Source organism: Pleurodeles waltl, chromosome 7, assembly GCF_031143425.1.
Source record: "Pleurodeles waltl isolate 20211129_DDA chromosome 7, aPleWal1.hap1.20221129, whole genome shotgun sequence".
NCBI classification, from domain to species: Eukaryota; Metazoa; Chordata; class Amphibia; order Caudata; family Salamandridae; genus Pleurodeles; species Pleurodeles waltl.
The window spans coordinates 1,468,874,932-1,468,893,783 of record NC_090446.1 but is presented as its reverse complement, the minus strand read 5'-3'; the positions used below and the strand labels follow the sequence as shown (position 1 = coordinate 1,468,893,783).

Sequence of the window (18,852 nt, the reverse complement as noted above, 5' to 3'; positions counted from 1 at the left end):
GCCACTTTTCTTAAATCATGGCCCTAGATCAGTGGTCTCCAAATCAAATCAAATCAAATCACAAACATTTATAGAGCGCGCTACTCACCCATGAGGGTCTCAAGGCGCTAGGGGGATGGGGTTACTGCTGCTCGAAGAACCAGGTCTTGAGTTGCCTCCGGAATGCGAGGTGGTCCTGGGTGGTCCTGAGGTTGGTGGGGAGGGAATTCCATGTCTTGGCCGCCAGGTAGGAGAAGGATTTTCCAACTGCTGTGGTGCGGCGGATGCGAGGGACGGCGGCGAGAGCGAGGTTGGCGGAGCAAAGTTGACGGGTGGGCGTGTAGAAACTGAGGCGACGGTTAAGGTATTCGGGTCCCTTGTTGTGGAGGGCTTTGTGTGCGTGGGTGAGGAGTCGGAAGGTGATCCTTTTGTTAACGGGAAGCCAGTGCAGGTGTCTCAGGTGGGCGGAGATGTGGCTGTTGTGGGGAATGTCGAGGACGAGGCGGGCGGAGGTGTTTTGAATTCGCTGGAGACGTTTCTGGAGTTTAGTGGTGGTTCCTGCGTATAGGGTGTTGCCGTAGTCCAGGCGGCTCGTGACGAGGGCGTGGGTCACGGTCCTTCTGGTGTCTGCGGGGATCCAACGGAAGATCTTTCGGAGCATGCGGAGGGTGAAGAAGCAGGAGGATGATACGGCGTTGACTTGTTTGGTCATGGTGAGAAGTGGGTCCAGGATGAATCCGAGGTTGCGTGCGTGGTCTGAGGGTGTTGGTGCGGTGCCAAGGGCCGTGGGCCACCAGGAGTCGTCCCAGGCGGACGGGGTGTTTCCGAGGATGAGGACTTCCGTTTTGTCTGAGTTCAGTTTCAGACGGCTGAGTTTCATCCATTCTGCGACATCTTTCATTCCATCTTGCAGGTTGATCTTGGCGCTGGTTGGGTCCTTGGTGAGGGAAAGTATCAGCTGAGTGTCGTCGGCGTAGGAGGTGATGTTGATGTTGTGTTTGCGTACGATGTCGGCGAGAGGGCTCATGTAGACATTGAAGGGAGTCGGGCTGAGCGAGGAGCCTTGCGGGACGCCGCAGATGATCTCGGTGGGGTCTGAGCGGAAAGGTGGGAGGTAGACTCTTTGGGAGGGGTTGGAGAGGAAGGAGGTGATCCAGTCCATGGCCTGTCCTAGGATCCCGGTGGAGCGGAGACGGGATATTAGGGTTCGGTGGCAGACGGTGTCGAAGGCAGCCGAGAGGTCGAGGAGGATGAGGGCGACTGTCTCTCCGTTGTCCATCAGAGTTCTGATGTCGACTGTGACTGAGATGAGGGCGGTTTCTGTGCTGTGATTGGCTCGGAATTCGGACTGAGAGGGGTCGAGTAGGTTGTTGTCTTCAAGGAAGTTGGTAAGTTGCTTGTTGACGGTCTTCTCTATGACTTTGGCAGGGAAGGGGAGGAGCGAGATGAGGCGGAAGTTCTTCAGGTCGCTGGGGTCCGCCGTAGGTTTCTTCAGTAGGGCGTTGACTTCTGCGTGTTTCCAGCTCTCGGGGAAGGTGGCAGAAGCAAACGAGCTGTTGATGATGGTCTGGAGATGCGGGGCGATGATGTCGTCGGCTTTGTTGAAGATGAAATGTGGGCAGGGGTCCGAGGGGGCACCGGAGTGGATGGAGTTCATGGTGGCTTTGGTCTCTTCCGTGTTGATATGAGTCCAGGCGTTGAGGGTGATGGCTGGGGTTGTAGGTTCTGTGGTGGTTGGCTGGGTCTGGTGTCCGAAGCTGTCGTGTAGGTTGGTGATCCTACGATGGAAGAAGGTGGCGAGGGAGTTGCAGAGGTCTTGTGAGGGCGTGATGGCGTTGGCGTTAGGGTTGGAGAGCTCTTTAACAATGTTGAAGAGTTCTTTGCTGTTGTGAGTGTTCTTGTCCAGTCTGCCTGTGAAGGAATTTCTTTTGGTGGCGCGGATCAGTTGGTGGTGTTCGCGGGTAGCATTCTTGAGGGCAGATATTTTATCTGCGGTTTGGTCCTTGCACCAGGCTTTCTCGAGGGTGCGGCAGATTTTTTAGATTCCTTGAGGGTGTCTGTGAACCAGAGAGGTTTTTTGGTGTTGGTCTGTCTTGTGAGGCGTCTGAGGGGAGCGAGGTTGTCTGCGCAGTTGGTGATCCAATGCGTGAGGCTGAGGGCTGCGTCGTTGGGGTCGGCAGAGAAGGTGGGTTGGTCGTCGCTGAGAGAGGAGAGAAGCTGTTCTGCAGGGATTTTGTTCCAATGTCGGTGTGGGATGGATTGTGTGCGGAGGTGGCGAGTCTCACGTCGGAAGGTGAAGTGGACACATCTGTGGTCGGTCCAGAGTATTACGGGGGATTGGCTGAAGGATACGTGGTTGCTGGCGGAGAAGATGGGGTCGAGCGTGTGTCCGGCGATGTGACCAGTTGCTTGAGACCGAGGTTGGCGAGGTTGTCGAGCAGGGCGGTGGTGTTGGGGTCGTTGTTCTGTTCCAGGTGGAAGTTGAGGTCACTGAGGAGGATGTAGTCCGGCGAGGCAAGGGCGTGCGGGGAGATGAAGTCAGTGATAGAGTCGCTGAAGAGGGCGCGTGGTCCAGGGTGTCTGTAGATGAGAGTTCCTCTGAGGGTGGTCCTGGGGTCTGTGTGGATCTTGGAGTGCAGGTGTTCGGCGGCGAGGGGGGTGTCTTCGGTGGAAGTGGGGATGTTGATGGAGTCCTTGAAGACGATGGCGATTCCCCCACCGACTTAGTTGGTGCGGTCTAAACGTTTTAATGCCGGGCCCCCCAGTTGAAAAATAATAATCATTGGGCCCCCCCTCAGAATTTTTCACAATTGTTTTATAAAAATGGCTATGTTTAAATGTGTCTAAACCTATTTAAACATTGCAGTTAATTACTGTTACCTTTTTAAAAATGCAATAACAAGCTTCTGCTTAAAACAAAGGCTTGTTATCTGGATAATGCTTTTTTTTTGCCAGTGTCTGGCACCCCCACTGGGATCACTTGAGATCCCCAGGGCCTTTTTTTGCCAGTGTCTGGCACCCCCACTGGGATCACTTGAGATCCCCAGGGCCCCCCCCCCCCCCCCAGTTTGAAGACCTCTGCCCTAGATCAATGCAATAAGCGGCACTGGATTATTTAACAACTCTTAGGAGCTAATATTCAGCACTTTAAACGATTTATAAAGAAACGTTATATAATGATAAAGGTGAAACCGAACACCTTTGTTAGTTCATGTTCTTTTTAAAATCCTGGATAAAATTTGAAGGAATCCTGACATAATCCTCTCAACAATTCCCTTTGTAAATAAAACGCTTCCATCGCAGAAATAAAGTGCTTGATTAGTGAGTACATATTTCACGGGTAGATTCGACCTCCGCCTGTCGGAAAAGCTCAGCATTGCACCCAAATACACCTCGTAACTTGGGCCAGTCTCAGCGCAGAAAAAACACGATAAACCAGAGAGAGAACCAAAGACATCAACTGCATAAATTAAAAAAAGAAAAACTACATTAAAAGAAAGCGCCACAACGTCAACACCTTTAAGTCACTCCACATGCACAATAATGTTCAACTGATATCTTATTTCAAACATTGAAGTTCAGTCTCCTTGGAGACTGTCAAAAATTGCCATATCGACTATATTTCAAGTCTCCATGACGGGGTATTGGGTAAAGTTTTCAATAAGCAATAATCGCGCCTCGGTTAGACCTCATTGGCTACGATACTGCCACTGCGCAAAGCTAAATATATTACTGTGAAATATTTGTCCCTTCGTCGGAACACCACATGTTACGAAGAGCAATATAAGTTTTTACAATCACTACACCACTTTTGGATCCCGACTGTCACCATAGTACTTACATTAGTGGTGTTTTACCTCTTACGGTCTGTTCTCTGACCCTAAACATTCCCTCACCACGCGCAGAGGACTCTGGGTAATAGTATGGTAATTATCTGGACGCGTAATGCAGCCCCCGTGTTACGGGTTTGGTGATAGGTCAGACAGACCGTCACGTGTAGGCGGGTCCGGGGCGCTCGCTGGTGTGTTGCGGAAATGGAAGAAGCGCGAAATCAAATGTTTCATAGAGAAGGCCTGGCAATAATTTAACGAAATATAAGTAATACCAACATTTTTCGATATTTCGCTTGTCTTAGGTGTGCCGGCTCATGGAACTACAGAGTTGCGTTTTCTGCACTTCATTTACAGCTTTAAGAAGAACACATTTCACGTCATGATTTTCAGATCATCTTTCTGTGCGCTGGAGATCGTGTAAAACAAGAGTCTCACAGTACTAGATGTGAAAAACAAGCATTCTCAATGCAACTGGTCTCGCATTTGCTCGAGTTAGAGCTATGAGGGTTGTAAAGAAAAAAAAATGCAGCGCGATCGCACTATATATAGCAGCGCAATTGCGCTGCTGGAAAATAAACAGATAAAGTAGTCCGGACCCTAGGCTCAAAACCTCGAGCCTCTTATGTTTCCAGTAGTTTACCGGTGCTGTGTAGGTGGGCTAAACACCAGCAAAGGCATGACCTATGCATGCCTTTCACAAATGGAAGCAAGTGGATTTTAAAAGGAAAGCCCACCAACCAATGTGAGTGACTGAGTGACATGGGCATGATTTGGAGCCCAAAGAGAGATTACAGAATGGACTGAGCACTTTGCGCTGGCGCATAAAAAGTAGTCTAAAAATAATATAAATTAGAATATATATATATTATTTATAGTGTTAAATTATATATAAACATACATATGTGTGTTTTATTTGTGTATACATTTATATATAGATCTTAAATGTTTCAAAATGATTTAATTTACTTTATATTGATGTTATGTGTTTATTTAAGTTTTACTATATTATTCAATACATATAATGAAGATCAATATTTTTGTATTATTTTTAACAATGTTACTATGAACGATATTTTTGTTCCAATATTTTTGAACTTCGGCCCGTATTTATACTCCGTTTGCGCCGAATTAGCGTCGTTTTTTTCGACGCAAATTCGGCGCAAAACTAACGCCATATTTATACTTTGGCGTTAGACGCGTCTAGCGCCAAAGTATGGGCAAAGAGCGTCATTTTTTAGCGTGAACGCCTTCCTTGCGTTAATGAGATGCAAGGAAGGCGTTCCCGTCTAAAAAAATGACGGCGACGCAAATGCGTCGTATTTATACTCCCGGGCAAAAATCACGCCCGGGAGGTGGCGGGTCAAAAAACCCCGCATTTGCGCCACTTTTTAACGCCTGGGTCAGGGTAGGCGTTAAGGGGCCTGTGGGCTCAAAATGAGCCCACAGGTGCCCTCCCCTGCCCCCAGGGACCCCCCCTGCCACCCCTGCCCACCCCAGGAGGACACCCAAGGATGGAGGGACCCACCCCAGGGACATTCAGGTAAGTTCAGGTAAGTATAATTTTTTATATTTTTTTATTTTTTTTGGGTGGCATAGGGGGGCCTTATTTGTGCCCCCCTACATGCCACTATGCCCAATGACCATGCCCAGGGGACACAAGTCCCCTGGGCATGGCCATTGGGCAAGGGGGCATGACTCCTGTCTTTACTAAGACAGGAGTCATGAAATGGCGTCTGGGCGTCGTAAAAAAATGGCGCAAATAGGGTTGAGGCGATTTTTTTGCCTCAACCTGACTTGCCCCATTTTAAGACGCCCTAACGTCATTTTTTCCCAACGCCGGCGCTGCCTGGTCTACGTGGTTTTTTTCCACGCACACCAGGCAGCGCCGGTCTGCTTGCGCCGGCTAACGCCATTCCATAAATACGGCGCCCGCATGGCGCTTCAGAATGGCGTTAGACGGCGCTAAATTTTTTGACGCTAAACTGCTTTAGCGCAGTTTAGCGTCAAAAAGTATAAATATGGGCCTTACTATTATAAGTATAGGTGGATTATATTTTTGACATCAATATCTTTGACTATATTCATGTATCACAACATTGTTTTGAGCAATGTCATATCACTGATTTGATGTGCATCCACTATTGAGGTTTCAGAACTGATTTGAGGATTTTCTCTTTCAAATATCATTTTCCAGCTGTAGCTCAGACACAACCTTTGTGCTAGGTGATGGCTCTCATAGCAGTACCACTAGTGCTGGCAGTAAGAAGTATCCAAAATAAGGACACAATGAAGAATGAGATCTCAGGATCTGGCTATCATTAGCCTTCCTGACAAAAGGGTAGCCCTACTCTAACAAGAGAAACCTATGACTTACCCTTTACTCCTACCATCCTCCCTATGTTGTCCTTCAGCAATAACTAATAAGCAGCCTTTTGCTAAAAACAACCTCACACAATTTCATTGGGTATCTTTTTTGCCATTCTCCCTCACTTCAGCTCTATGTCCCCACCCAGAGTGATGCAGTCAATTTATGCCCACTGCATAGTGAATCTATTTCTACTCTCCATCACCTCAAGCAAAATGAATCCCACCGGTCTATGCACTTAGACTTTCATCACACATGGAGTCTTACTATTATACACTAGCTACATACTCACCACACAATTGTGAATATGGAAAGTCAGCCAAAGATCTTGGGGTCACACAGAAATCCTCTTTGGGCCATCTGTGATGATCTATCAGAAGTCTCCATTACCCACTCTTCTGTTCATCAGAGCCTTTTTATGACCCTGAGTTCCCCTTTGCTGATTTCAATAGCCCTTTGACCCCCTTGGTAGACTTCAGCCATCTGATTTTCTCAAACCCTTTCTGCCATCCTTCACAGACCACTCTAATTTTCAACCACCGACCTTTAATCTTGTGGGTTCCATTTGGTACCTAGCTTGGGCACCCTCATTTTAGCTTAGACCTGTAGTTTGTTCCCTTTCACATACATAGGTGTTTTATTCACTTTATTTATTTTCATATATTTTAGTGCAGCCAGCTTTAAGCTCCTTTATATTTTAATCAGTTGCCTTTTCAGAGAAAGCATAACTGTACACTTTATCAGCTCTTCGCATGCATTTCACTCTGTGCCCTGCTCAAGGCTGTCATGTTTAGTACACAATATTCTACCTAGTAGTGCCATTCCAGGAATTATGGAGTTCACCCTCAGCTCCAGACACACTATCACGTAAGGCCTGGTCTTAGAACACCCAAAGACTTGTTATATAAGCACCACAAAGGACAAAAGAGCTTAGAGGGCATTTGAGTCATGGCCTTTTGAGACATACACCATTCCATTGACAGCTTTGCTGATCCTGGCACTGACTCTTCGGTCCAACAGAAGTACTACCAGCAGACAACGGGCAGACCCTTGCCCGCCTTTCACGTATGGGGTCAGGGTCCTTACTATAGATCGTGACAGGCAGAAGAGTTACCACCTCTATTTTCTCAGGTTTTAGACATCAGGAATCTATAGGCTCTAGGATCATACCAAGATGTGGGGGTTTCATCTTCTTTACTCTAAAGGTAACAATGATCACTGTATTTTATGTTTCATCTGCCTAATCATCTCAGCTCATGCTTTTTAAAATTGAATGCACTTGATTCAATAAATATATTGAAACCTATTTTGCATCTCCTTGTTTACCCTGCCATGTGTGAATCTCTGTATAACTGAGAGACAGGGATATGATCTGTTAGCCACCACTCCCACTTATGAGTGTGGCGGTCTTATGACGATCCAACCGCCACATAACAACCCTGGTGGTTCAACCACCAGGGAACCGCCAGCACCGCCAGGATTTTGGGTCCCAGCAGTCTGGTGGTGGCAGAGATCATAATCCACCAGAGCAGTCGTGCATGCATCACCGCTCTGCGGATTACAACCTCGTTCTCCTCCAGCCTTTGCATGGCGGTAACACCGCCATGAGAAGCCTGGCAGAGAATAGTTCCAGGTGGCCACAGAACCTTCGCAATGTCCAGTGTTTGCCTTGCAGGCTACAGCATTGCCACTGGCTCGATTATGGAGCCAGCGACAATACTGTAGCCTATTTCCTGCTAGGTTTCCTGTTAAGTTTTCGCCCGCCAGCCTAGCAGGAAACAATGAATGGGTCCAGCAGGGAGGTAGCTAGTGTGGTTGCAACCTCCCCTTCGGAAGTTCGGCGGACCGTGAAAACCGTCTGCCGAACTCCTAATCAGGCCCAGAGTGTTGTGTTCAGGTTGCCAGAAATCAACTTTACCATCCAGGTTTGTGTGAGGCACTGTGAGCTAGCCAAAAGGCAGGTTGACAGCATCCAGAGGGTGTGGGACCAACTCAGTCACCTACATTTGGTGGTGCTGCTGCCCTAAACTACTATGCAGTCCTATCCCTAGAATAGGAACTGTCCCACAATCTTGTCTATTATGCTTTAGGCCCTATGTCCTCAGATCCACCCTCAGACCAACATCAGACAGAATCACAAAGAGTGTAACAGTCCCATCTTTTTATTCCTTCAAATTACCTGATTTTTCATAAATTACTTGCTAGTTCTATACGTGGCCTGTAGAGTGGGGGTTTCCCGGGCTGGCAGCATAAGACGCATGAATAAGAACCATTTACAAAAGGGATGGCCTAGACTCTCTTAGGTGTCCTCCTGCTCCCAGTCTTCTTCCTTCTCTTTCAGGTCCTTCTGTGCCTTTCGGTGTTGGTCCTCCTACTAGTCTTTTTTCAAGTCCTCATTTTCTTGGCTAGTTTGGCCCTCCAGATCCTCATCCTGGCCCTGGTCTAACTAGTTCTGGTCACCCTGGTACTGGTTTACTGAATCTGATGCTCCTGGTTGTAGGCCTTCTTGACCCTGGTCTTCCTGGGTGTGTTCTTAGCTCATCTTCTCATCTTTGTCTTAGCCCTTCCTGGGCCTCATGATCCTGGTTCTTCTGATCCATACTCGAAACCTGCTGTTCTGTTAGGTACCTATCGACTTAGCCCTAGGTCTTTTAGGGATGGCACTCCTAGTCTTCCTGTTTTGTGTCATCCTGACTCTCCATGCCCTGGTCCTTGTGGGCCATCTGATACTGCATTCACTGGTCCTGGTCCTTCCTATTATGTCTTCTTGGCCTAGGCCTGGTCAGTTTAGTACACGTTCAATTTCCAAAGTGGTATTACTCAACATTACCTCAAGCATATGAACAAGGAGTGTATTGTCTATCCATTTGACTGTACCTTCTCCAACATGTCATGATGCTCTTGTCCCTGGTCCTCGTGCTCATTGTCATCCTGGACAAACTTGTCTGAAAAGTCCTGGCCCTCCTTGTTCAGAGTATCCTGTTCTTAGCAACCAGGCTTGGTCGTCATAGCTCTTGTAAACCTGGTCTTTCTTGTCCTGGTCCTTCTTCTCCTCTTCATCCTGACCCTGCTTGTCCTGGGATACCAGTCCTGATACATGGGGGCACTGAGATTTTGAGCTTTCTTTTCTTCTTGTTTGAGGTCTCAGTGGTCCTCCTTGCCCTTTTTCCCTTAGCACTAGTCATGCTGGCTCTGGTTGCCTGGAAAACACCTCATGATTATTTTGGTCCAGTTGTCCTCATCTTCCCAACTCAGTCTGGTTTACCTAGCAATAGTTTTCCTAGTTCAGGTCTTCGCAGTCTGTGTTCTCTCCATGGTTTTGTGCCAACCAGACTTGATCCTTTTGTTTCTTGTCTTTCTTTTCTGTGTCTTTGTATGCCTAATCCTCTTGGTTGTGGTCCTCCTGGTCCTTTCACCCCTTTCTCCTAGCTTTTCTTTTTCTTTCCTGATTCTCTCGGAGTTCATCCATTTGACCAGGTATTTCTGATCCTTCCCACCAGCTCATCTGAATCCTAGTACATCAGTTCCTCGCACTGGTGGTCACCTCAGTCTACCGTACCTGGTCTCTTCTGTCCTGCCATCTTTGGCCTTTCCCTCGTGGCTCTTATCTTCCTGGTTTGTATCATTCTTGTCATACTGACTATGCCCATTGTCCTCATGGACCTTCTGTCACTACACCCAATGAGTCATTCTGAGCCTCATCATTTTGGTCCAGCTTTTCCTGGACATCTACGTCTAGTCCCTTTAGGCATCCTGGCTCTGGCTGTCATGGTCCACCTAATCTTCCTTGCCCTGGCCCTATCTCCCCCAGGTCCTGTTTTTTCTGCTCCACATGGTACTCTTGGCCCTGATTCAATAGTCAAGGTTCTCCTAGCACCCCTAGCGCTGTTCGTGGTCCTCTTAGTGCTCATGCTTCTAACCCACCTTGCTATGGCCCTACTTCTAATCCATCTTGCCCTGGCCCTACTGGAATCCTGGGGACTGATCCCCCATCTTCCTTGCTTATTCTGGTCTCCGGGTCCTATTGGCCATAATCCTTATAATCCTAATTTTTCTAGACTTCCAGGATCTATTCCTGATTCTTCTGCTCTTTTCCCACAAAAGGATGATGTACGGAGTGTTGAAACTTTTAAAACACTCACCCCCAGTCACAGATCTGGGTTTAATACATCGTTCTTTTGCTCACCATGCCACCCCAGTTTGGACTCAGCCATATGCAAATCAGTCTTGACCCTGTTCCCTACAGGACAGAACAGGTTAAACATCTGGGCATACCGTTCCCAATTACAGCAACTTTAGCAACATAAAAGGATGATGGAGTGTTAAAATGTTTCAAACAATCAGCCACAGTCAAAGATCTGGGTTTAATTCATTGTTTTTTTTCTCACCATGCCACCCAAGTCTTGAACCTGTTCCACATAGGAACAGCCCAGCCCAAGTACTCCCTGAACCAGAAACAAACATCCAGTTCGAGGGTATCACCCTTAATCAGCCAGGCTAGCATAAATCCAGTGGCACAGTGAGCAAGGGACCCACATCTGGGCATACCCTTTGCACTTAGGGCAACTTTGGCAACACAAAGTGATGATGGACAGAGTGCTGAAACTTTTTAAACACTCACCCCCAGTCACAGATCTGGGCTTAATCCATCATTCATTTGCTCACCATGCCACCCCAGTTTGGACCCAGCCATATGCAAATCAGTCTTGACCCGGCTCACTGTTAGAAATGGGGTCTTTGGTTGACAGTCAGGTTACCCCCTGTTCAAGCAAGACCACTCACTCTAGTCAGGGTAAAAGAGAAGCACCCTCAGCTAACCCCTGCTTACCCCCTTGGTAGCTTGGCATAGCAGTAGGCTTAACGTCAGAGTGCTAGGTGTAAAGTATTTGTACCAACACACACAGTAACTTGATGAAAACACTACAAAATGACACACCACCAGTTTAGAAAAATAGGAAATATTTATCTAAACAAAACAAGATCAAAACGACAAAAATCCGACATACACAAGTCAAGTTATGAATTTTTAAAGATTAAACTAAAAAATAGTGCTTAGAAACACAAAATGCTTCAATGAGGTGTTAACACGGCATTGCAACGGAGTCGTTCCCAACAAGCCGACACCAGTGGCGCCGGGCATGGAGTCGCATAGACCCCCAAGTACAGTAACTTTGGTGAGGAGTGAAAACAAGTCGATGCGCGAAGTGGGGGACCGCGGCGTCTGTGCGAAACGGTGAATCCGTGCACTTCGAGCAGCGTCGGTGACGACGTGGTGCAGCAAGGCATTCTTCATGTTAGAGTAGGTGAGATTCTGAGCATCCCCTAAGGCTGTCAGTGTATCCCTCCCCTCTACCTCAAAGTGCTTCCACAGACCCGTCCCCCAATGACCTTCAGGGACCAGATTCATGTGGAGAGCAGACTCATACCCTTTGAACCACAATTATATGTCATCCTCCCTTTTGTAATCTTTCACAAGGTCTTTAGGAATGTGCACCCTCCTCTCAGGCTGCACTGTAGGTTTGCTGCCACCATCTCTACTGGACTGGCTTCTATGATCCATTTCTCTCAAGCTAAGCTCATGAGCCACCGCTAACTTCCTCTCCTCAAGGGCTAGCTTCCTCTGCTCCAAATGGTACTCCCTTTCTGCCTGTCTGTCCTGTAACTCCTCAGGTGTCAGACCTTTGGATGAGACACTGCTACCTGCCCTGGAGACCTTCTCCCTGGACATAACAGGCCCACCCACAATACCATTGTGACCTGAACACTCTTCCTCCTTCTCCTCATCTCCCTCATCCTCTGTGTGCCCTTCAGTGCTCTTGGCTGTCACCCAGGCCCTCAGCGCCTTTTGCAGCTCCTCCTTCCTGGATGAGCTCTTAATGGGATAGTCAAAACTTTTACAGAACTGCTTCAACTGAGTCTTGGTATAACTCTCCAATTTCTCAAGGTCAAAGTCAGCTCCAAGTGATGCATCTCCAGATTGGGACATGATGAAGATTCAAAAACAAGTGCAAAGTTCCAAAGGCAGAAAAGCAAGTTCCCAAATGGAGTTCCAAAGAAAGTCAATCAAGGAATCAACTAAAAAGTGGAAGTAGAACAAAACAGTCCCAAAGAGAAAAAAATCAAAAGATTAACAGACAAGTAGTATGTGGTCACGTAGTGGTCTGCACTCAAAATAGTAGTGTACACTTAATCACTGTATGTCAAGTACAAATACAAGTCCAAATCCCAACTGCTAATCACCAATGTTAGAAATGGGGTCTTTGGTTGACAGTCAGGTTATCCCCTGTTCAAGCAAGGACCCTCACACTAGTCAGGGTAAAAGAGAATCACACTCAGCTAACCCCTGCTTGCTCCCTTGGTAGCTTGGCAGAGCAATAGGCTTAACTTCAGAGTGCTAGGTGTAAAGTATTTGTACCAACACACACAGTAACTTAATGAAAACACTACCAAATGACACACCACCTGTTTAGAACAATAAGAAATATTTATCTAAACAAAACAAGACCAAAACAACAAAAATCTGACATACACAAGTGAAGTTATGAAGTTTTAAAGATTAAACTCAAAAATAGCTCTTAGAAACACAAAATGCTTCGATGAGGTGTTAACACGGCGTCGTGACGGAGTAGTTCCAAACAAGCCGACACCAGCGGCGCTGGACACGAAGTCGGGTAGACCGCAAGTACAGTACCTTTGGTGAAGAGTGAAAACAAGTCGATGCGCGAAGTGGGGGATCGCGGCATCTGTGCGAAACGTTGAATCCGCGCACTTCAAGCGGCGTCGGTGAGGACGTGGTGTGGTGACTTCCACGGAGTTGCGGACTTCAGCGGAGCTGCAGCGGCGTCGGGCCTGTGAAGGTCGTCGCATTCCAGCGAAGATCACGGAGTCGGTTGCAGGCGGCGTCACTGGATTCAGCAGCGGCGTTGGTCCAAAGTCGTCCGAAGTGGATTTCCTTGGATTTCCACCATCTTTCTTTTCAAGGGCCCAGGAACTGGATAGGGTACCACTTGTCAGAGCAGGAGTCTCTCCAGAGACTCCAGGTGCTGGCAGAGAGAAGTCTTTGCTGTCCCTGAGACTTCAAACAACAGGAGGCAAGCTCTAAATCAAGCCCTTGGAGATTTCTTCACAAGATGGAAGGCACACAAAGTCCAGTCTTTGCCCTCCCTCTCTGGCAGAAGCAGTAACTGCAGGATAGCTCCACAAAGCACAGTAACAGGCAGGGCAGCACTTCTACTCAGCTCTTCTCCAGGCAGAGGTTCCTCTTGTTTCCAGAAGTGTTCTAAAGTCTGTGGTTTTGGGTGCCCTTCTTATACTCAATTTCTCCTTTGAAATAGGCCTACTTCAAAGTAAAGTCTCTTTTGAATTTAAAATCCTGCCTAGCCCAGGCCAGGCCCGAGACACTCACCAGGGGGTCAGAGATTGCATTGTGTGGGGACAGGCACAGCCCTTTCAGGTGTAAGTGACCACTCCTCCCCTCCCTCCTAGCACAGATGGCTCATCAGGAAATGCAGACTATACCCCAGCTCCTTTTGTCACTGTCTAGTGTGAGGTGCAACCAGCCCAACTGTCAAACTGACCCAGAAAGGAAATCCACAAACAGGCAGAGTCACAGAAATGGTACAAGGAAGAAAATGCTCACTTTCTAAAAGTGGCATTTTCAAACACACAATCATAAAATCAACTTTACTAAAAGATGTATTTTAAAAATTGTGAGCTCAGAGACCCCAAACTCCACATGTCCGTCCACTCCCAAAGGGAATCTACACTTTAATCAGATTTAAAGGTAGCCCCCATGTTAACCTATGAGAGGGTCAGGCCTTGCAACAGTGAAAAACGAATTTAGCAATATTTCACTGTCAGGACATATAAAACACATTACTACATGTCCTACCTTAACCATGCACTGCACCCTGCCCTTGGGGCTACCTAGGGCCTACCCTAGGGGTGTCTGACATGTAAGAAAAGGGAAGGTATAGGCCTGGTAAGTGGGTACACTTGCCAAGTCGAATTTACAGTTAAAACTGCACACACAGACACTGCAGTGGCAGGTCTGAGACATGATTACAGAGCTACTTATGTGGGTGGCACAACCAGTGCTGCAGGCCCACTAGTAGCATTTGATTTATAGGCCCTGGCACCTCTAGAGCACTTTACTAGGGACTTACTAGTAAACCAAATATGCCAATCATGGATAAGCCAATTACATACAGATTTTGTCAAGGAGCACTTGCACTGTAGCACTGGTTAGCAGGGGTAAAGTGCCCAGAGTAACACAAACAGCAAAAAAAGAGTCCAGCACACATCAACAACCTGGGGAACAGAGGCACAAAAGTTAAGGGAGACCAAGCCAAGGATGAAAAGTCTAACACTCACCATAGGAACAGTCCAGCCTGAACTGCCAGGCCAGGTCCTCCCTTGACCGAAAATAAGCATCCTAGGACCAGTTTCAGGATCTCAGCCTTCATCAGCCAGACTAGCTTGAATCCAGTGGCACAGTGAGCAATGGACAAACGTATGGGCATACCCTTCCTACTTAGGGCAACTTTAGCAACAGAAAAGGATGATGGACAGAGTGTTGAAACTTTTTAAACACTCACCCCCAGTCACGGATCTGGGATTAATTCATCGTTCTTTTGCTCACCATGCCACCCCAGTTTAGCCCCAGCCATAAGCAAATCAGTCTTCACCCTGTTCCCCATAGGACAGTCCATCCCGAACTGCCAGGCCAGGTCCTCCCTGGACCAGAAACAAGCATCCTAGGACCGGTTTCAGGGTGTCACCCTTCCTCAGCCAGGCTAGCGTGGATCCAGTGGCAAAGTTAGCAAGGGACCCACGTCTGGGCATACCCTTCACACTTAGGGCATGTTTAGCAACACAAAAGAATCATGGACGGAGTGTTGAAACTTTTCAAACACTCACCCCCTGTCACAGATTTTGGTTTAATCAATCATTATTTTGCTCACCATACCACCCCAGTTTGGACCCAGCCATCTACAAATTAGTCTTGACCCTGTTCCTCATAGGGACAGTCCAGCCCGAACTGCCAGGCAAGTCCACCCTGGGCCGCAAACAAGCATCCTAGGACTGGTTTCAGGTTATCACCGTTCATCACCCAGGCTAGCTTGAATACAGTGGTCCTGGTTTTTCTCCACTCTGAACCTCCTAGCCCTGGTAGTGTGTTCCTTGTCCATATGACCGCATGTGTCCTGGCCAGTCCTCTTAGTCTTTGTCCTCATGATCTGGGTTGTCTTTGTCCTCCTGGATCTTTTCTTGTCCTTTTAGTTCTATTGGCACTGCGGCTGTTTCGGCCCTGGTCCTTTTGATGACCATTGTCCAGTCCCCTTTTTTCTGCCCCTCTAAATATTCTGAGCACTGGTTTACTTTAGGCCTCCTTGCTGTCACCTTCTGAGAGCCTTTGGTACAGTTCCCTTCGTCTTTCTTGTTACAGGTATGCTTATCCTGGCCATTGCCCATTGCCCTCTAGGTCCTGATCTTTGTGGTTCTCTTCAATCTGGTTCTGTTCCTCCTAGCTGTTGTCCCCCTGTTCCCTGCCCTCATAAGTCTGCATGCTGGTCCTAGAACCTATTGACCCTGTACTTCTTGATCTATATGGTCGTCCTTCCCATATCCTCCTGCACCTAGCCCTTTGTATTCTGGGTCTCCTGTTTCACAGGCTCCAAGTCCTGGAACTTTTTAGTGCCCTCAACCTAATTTTCATCCTCATTCCTCCTGGTACGGTTGAACTGGTTTAATTATTCCCCTAGAGCTCCTGTTCTTAGTCCTTCTGCTCCTAGTTCTCCTGGTCCTTTTAGTTCTGATACTTCTTTGTTTGGTCCTCATGTATTGGGTTTTCTGGTGCTGGTCCCACTGATTTGGTTTCCCTAGCACTCCCAATCCACCAGGCATTCTTTCCCATCCTTGTCATAATAGTCCTTCTGGTTTGCCAGTGTACGAGGCTGACCCTCTATGTAGTGTACAAAGCTAGACACACTGTGCAGTGGGTCCAGGCAACCACATGTTGGTTTACAGAGATACAAACTAGATCACCTAATGCTCTAATTTTTATGGTAGATTGGTCGAGCAGTTAGACTAAAGCATTTGTTGTACTCACAGTATCGATAAATCACAGCACAACCTCAAAACAATAACTCAAGACCAATTTATAAAAATACTTCAGATTAGTCAAAATTGGTAAAGTATTTTTCGAGATATGAATTTATGAAGTTTAATGAAAAGAATATTTTTGTGTGTAATTACGCACCATAAGAATCAATAGTGGATCACCTATGAAAATATATATAAGATTAGGCAGTGCAATTACCAAGTTTTCCTTTGGCAGGAAAGTCGAGGTCATCAATGGCCACTATTGGTGAGCTGCAGAAATTTGGGCTGCTCCCAGTTCTGGTGGGAGAAGTGGGAAGTGGTCTTTGGAGCTGCTGCCAGGCCACTGCGGGGGAGCCACTTGGAAAAGAACTGCAGAGATAAACTTAAAGGTAAGTCCAGCAGGTCCCCTTGGAGTGTTGAGGTTACAAAGGGTGGGGACCTTTAGCACACTACTGGATCTTCAATGCAAGCCACAGGGCGGCTGGGTGCAGAGCGAAGTCGTGAGCCAGGAGGTGTGCGTAAAAATGCCCTTGGAAGCAGGAGGTAGGTCGGTTTGAGGGTCACTTGCAGGTCGGCAGGGGGACTCTGGTGGGAGGTCCGGGTGTTTTCTGAAGTCCCTCGACTAGGGCTTCCACCTGGTCCTTCTACAGTCTTGTGCGGGCTGGTTTTCTTGGTGTCTGATGTGAGGTGACCACTACTCAGTGTAACGGCATGGTTCAGCCGGTTGACGCAGTGCCACCAAACGTGCCACACTTGCAGGGTTTATTGTTGTGGTTCGTTGGGTGGAGTTTGGCCTGGCTGCAGCATCTAGTTTAGAACTTAGCAGCCTGTCAGTGAAGTGGGCTTCACTGGCTTGTTGGGTTCTTTTGGATGTGGAGTGATACCTTCACTCTGGAGGGAGTTCTTTGGTCATTTGTGAAGACTGGAGGTCTTCTGGCGGTTTCTAGAGTCCTTCCAGTGTCCAAGTAACACCTCAGCGGTGATTGTTGATTCCTGGTTGCAGCAGGCAGGGTTTGGTGCCTTTTCTTTGTGCAGCAGGTCTTCTTTTCTTGTGCCTCAGGTCTTCTTTGTTGCTAGTCATCTTGAGTCCTTAGAATCGGATTTCTTGGTCTAAGGATGCCCTCTAAATATTGTATTGAGGAGGCACTTGAGGGGGTACCTAATAGTGACCAATGGGTCATCTACCTTAGGGTGGCTACACCCACTAAGTGACCACTTCTTGTGAGCAGTGGTCACTTCCCTACACCTGATTGCCTATTTTCCTTCCTTCCAAGATGGAAGAAAATAAAATGCAAAGGTCTCCTCACATGCAACACCTTAAGGTTGGTGCAAGCCAGGACTGACCACTCCTCCTGTCCTTAGTTTGGTTGCTGTAGGAAGTTGGCTCTGTATGTACTATTTCAAAGTAAGAAATAGCATGCACAGAGTCCAAGGGTTCCCCTTAGAGGTAAGATAGTGGCAAAAAGAGATAATTCTAATGCTCTATTTTGTGGTAGTGTGGTCGAGCAGTAGGCTTATCAGAGGGTAGTGTTAAGCATTTGTTGTTCACACACAGGCAATAAATGAGGAACACACACTCAAAGACAATTCCAGGCCAACAGGTTTTCGTATAGAAAAATATATTTTCTTAGTTTATTTTAAGAACCACAGGTTCAAGATTTACAAGTAATACTTCAAATGAAAGGTATTTCACTTAGGTAACTTAGGAACTTTGAATCAGCAAAATAGCATGTACAGCTTTCACAAAAATGGCAATAAGCTATTTTAAAACTAGACAGTGCAAGTTTCAACAGTTCCTGGGGGAGGTAAGTGTTTGTTAGTTTTGCAGGTAAGTAAACCACCTACAGGGTTCAAAGTGGGGTCCAAGGTAGCCCACCGTTGGGGGTTCAGGGCAACCCCAAAGTTACCACACCAGCAGCTCAGGTCCGGTCAGGTGCAGAGGTCAAAATGGTGCCCAAAACACATAGGCTTTAATGGAGAAGGGGGTGCCCCCGGTTCCAGTCTGCCAGCAGGTAAGTACCCGCGTCTTCGGAGGGCAGACCAGGGGGGTTTTGTAGGGCACTGGGGGGGACACAAGTTAGCACAAAAAGGACACGGGGGCGGCCGGGTGCAGAGTGCAAACAGGCATCGGGTTTGCAATGGAGTTCAATGGGAGACCAAGGGGTCTCTTCAGCGAAGCAGGCAGGCAAGGGGGGGGGGGCTCCTCGGGGTAGCCACCACCTGGGCAAGGGAGAGGGCCATCTGGGGGTCGCTTCTGCACTGGAGGTCGGATCCTTCAGGTCCTGGGGGCTGTGGGTGCAGTGTCTTTACCAGGCATCGGGTTCTTAGAAGCAGGCAGTCGCGGTCAGGGGGAGCCTCTGGATTCCCTCTGCAGGCGTCGCTGGGCGGGCTCTGGGGGGTCAACTCTGGCTACTCACAGGGTCGCAGTCGCCGGGGAGTCCTCCCTGTAGTGTTGTTTCTCCGCGGGTCAAGACGGGGGCGTCGGGTGCAGAGTGCAAAGTCTCACGCTTCCGGCGGGAAACGTGTTGTCTTTAAAAGTTGCTTCTTTGTTGCAAAGATGTTTCTTCTTTG

At 47.7% G+C, this 18,852-nt stretch overlaps 1 non-coding gene across 1 annotated transcript; it reads right to left on the bottom strand.

The window, feature by feature from the left end:
* Positions 1-3,561: 3,561 nt before the first annotated feature.
* Positions 3,562-3,701, bottom strand: LOC138247569 (U4 spliceosomal RNA). The gene has a single exon (XR_011194580.1). It is a non-coding gene; the product is annotated as a U4 spliceosomal RNA (small nuclear RNA).
* Positions 3,702-18,852: the final 15,151 nt, after the last annotated feature.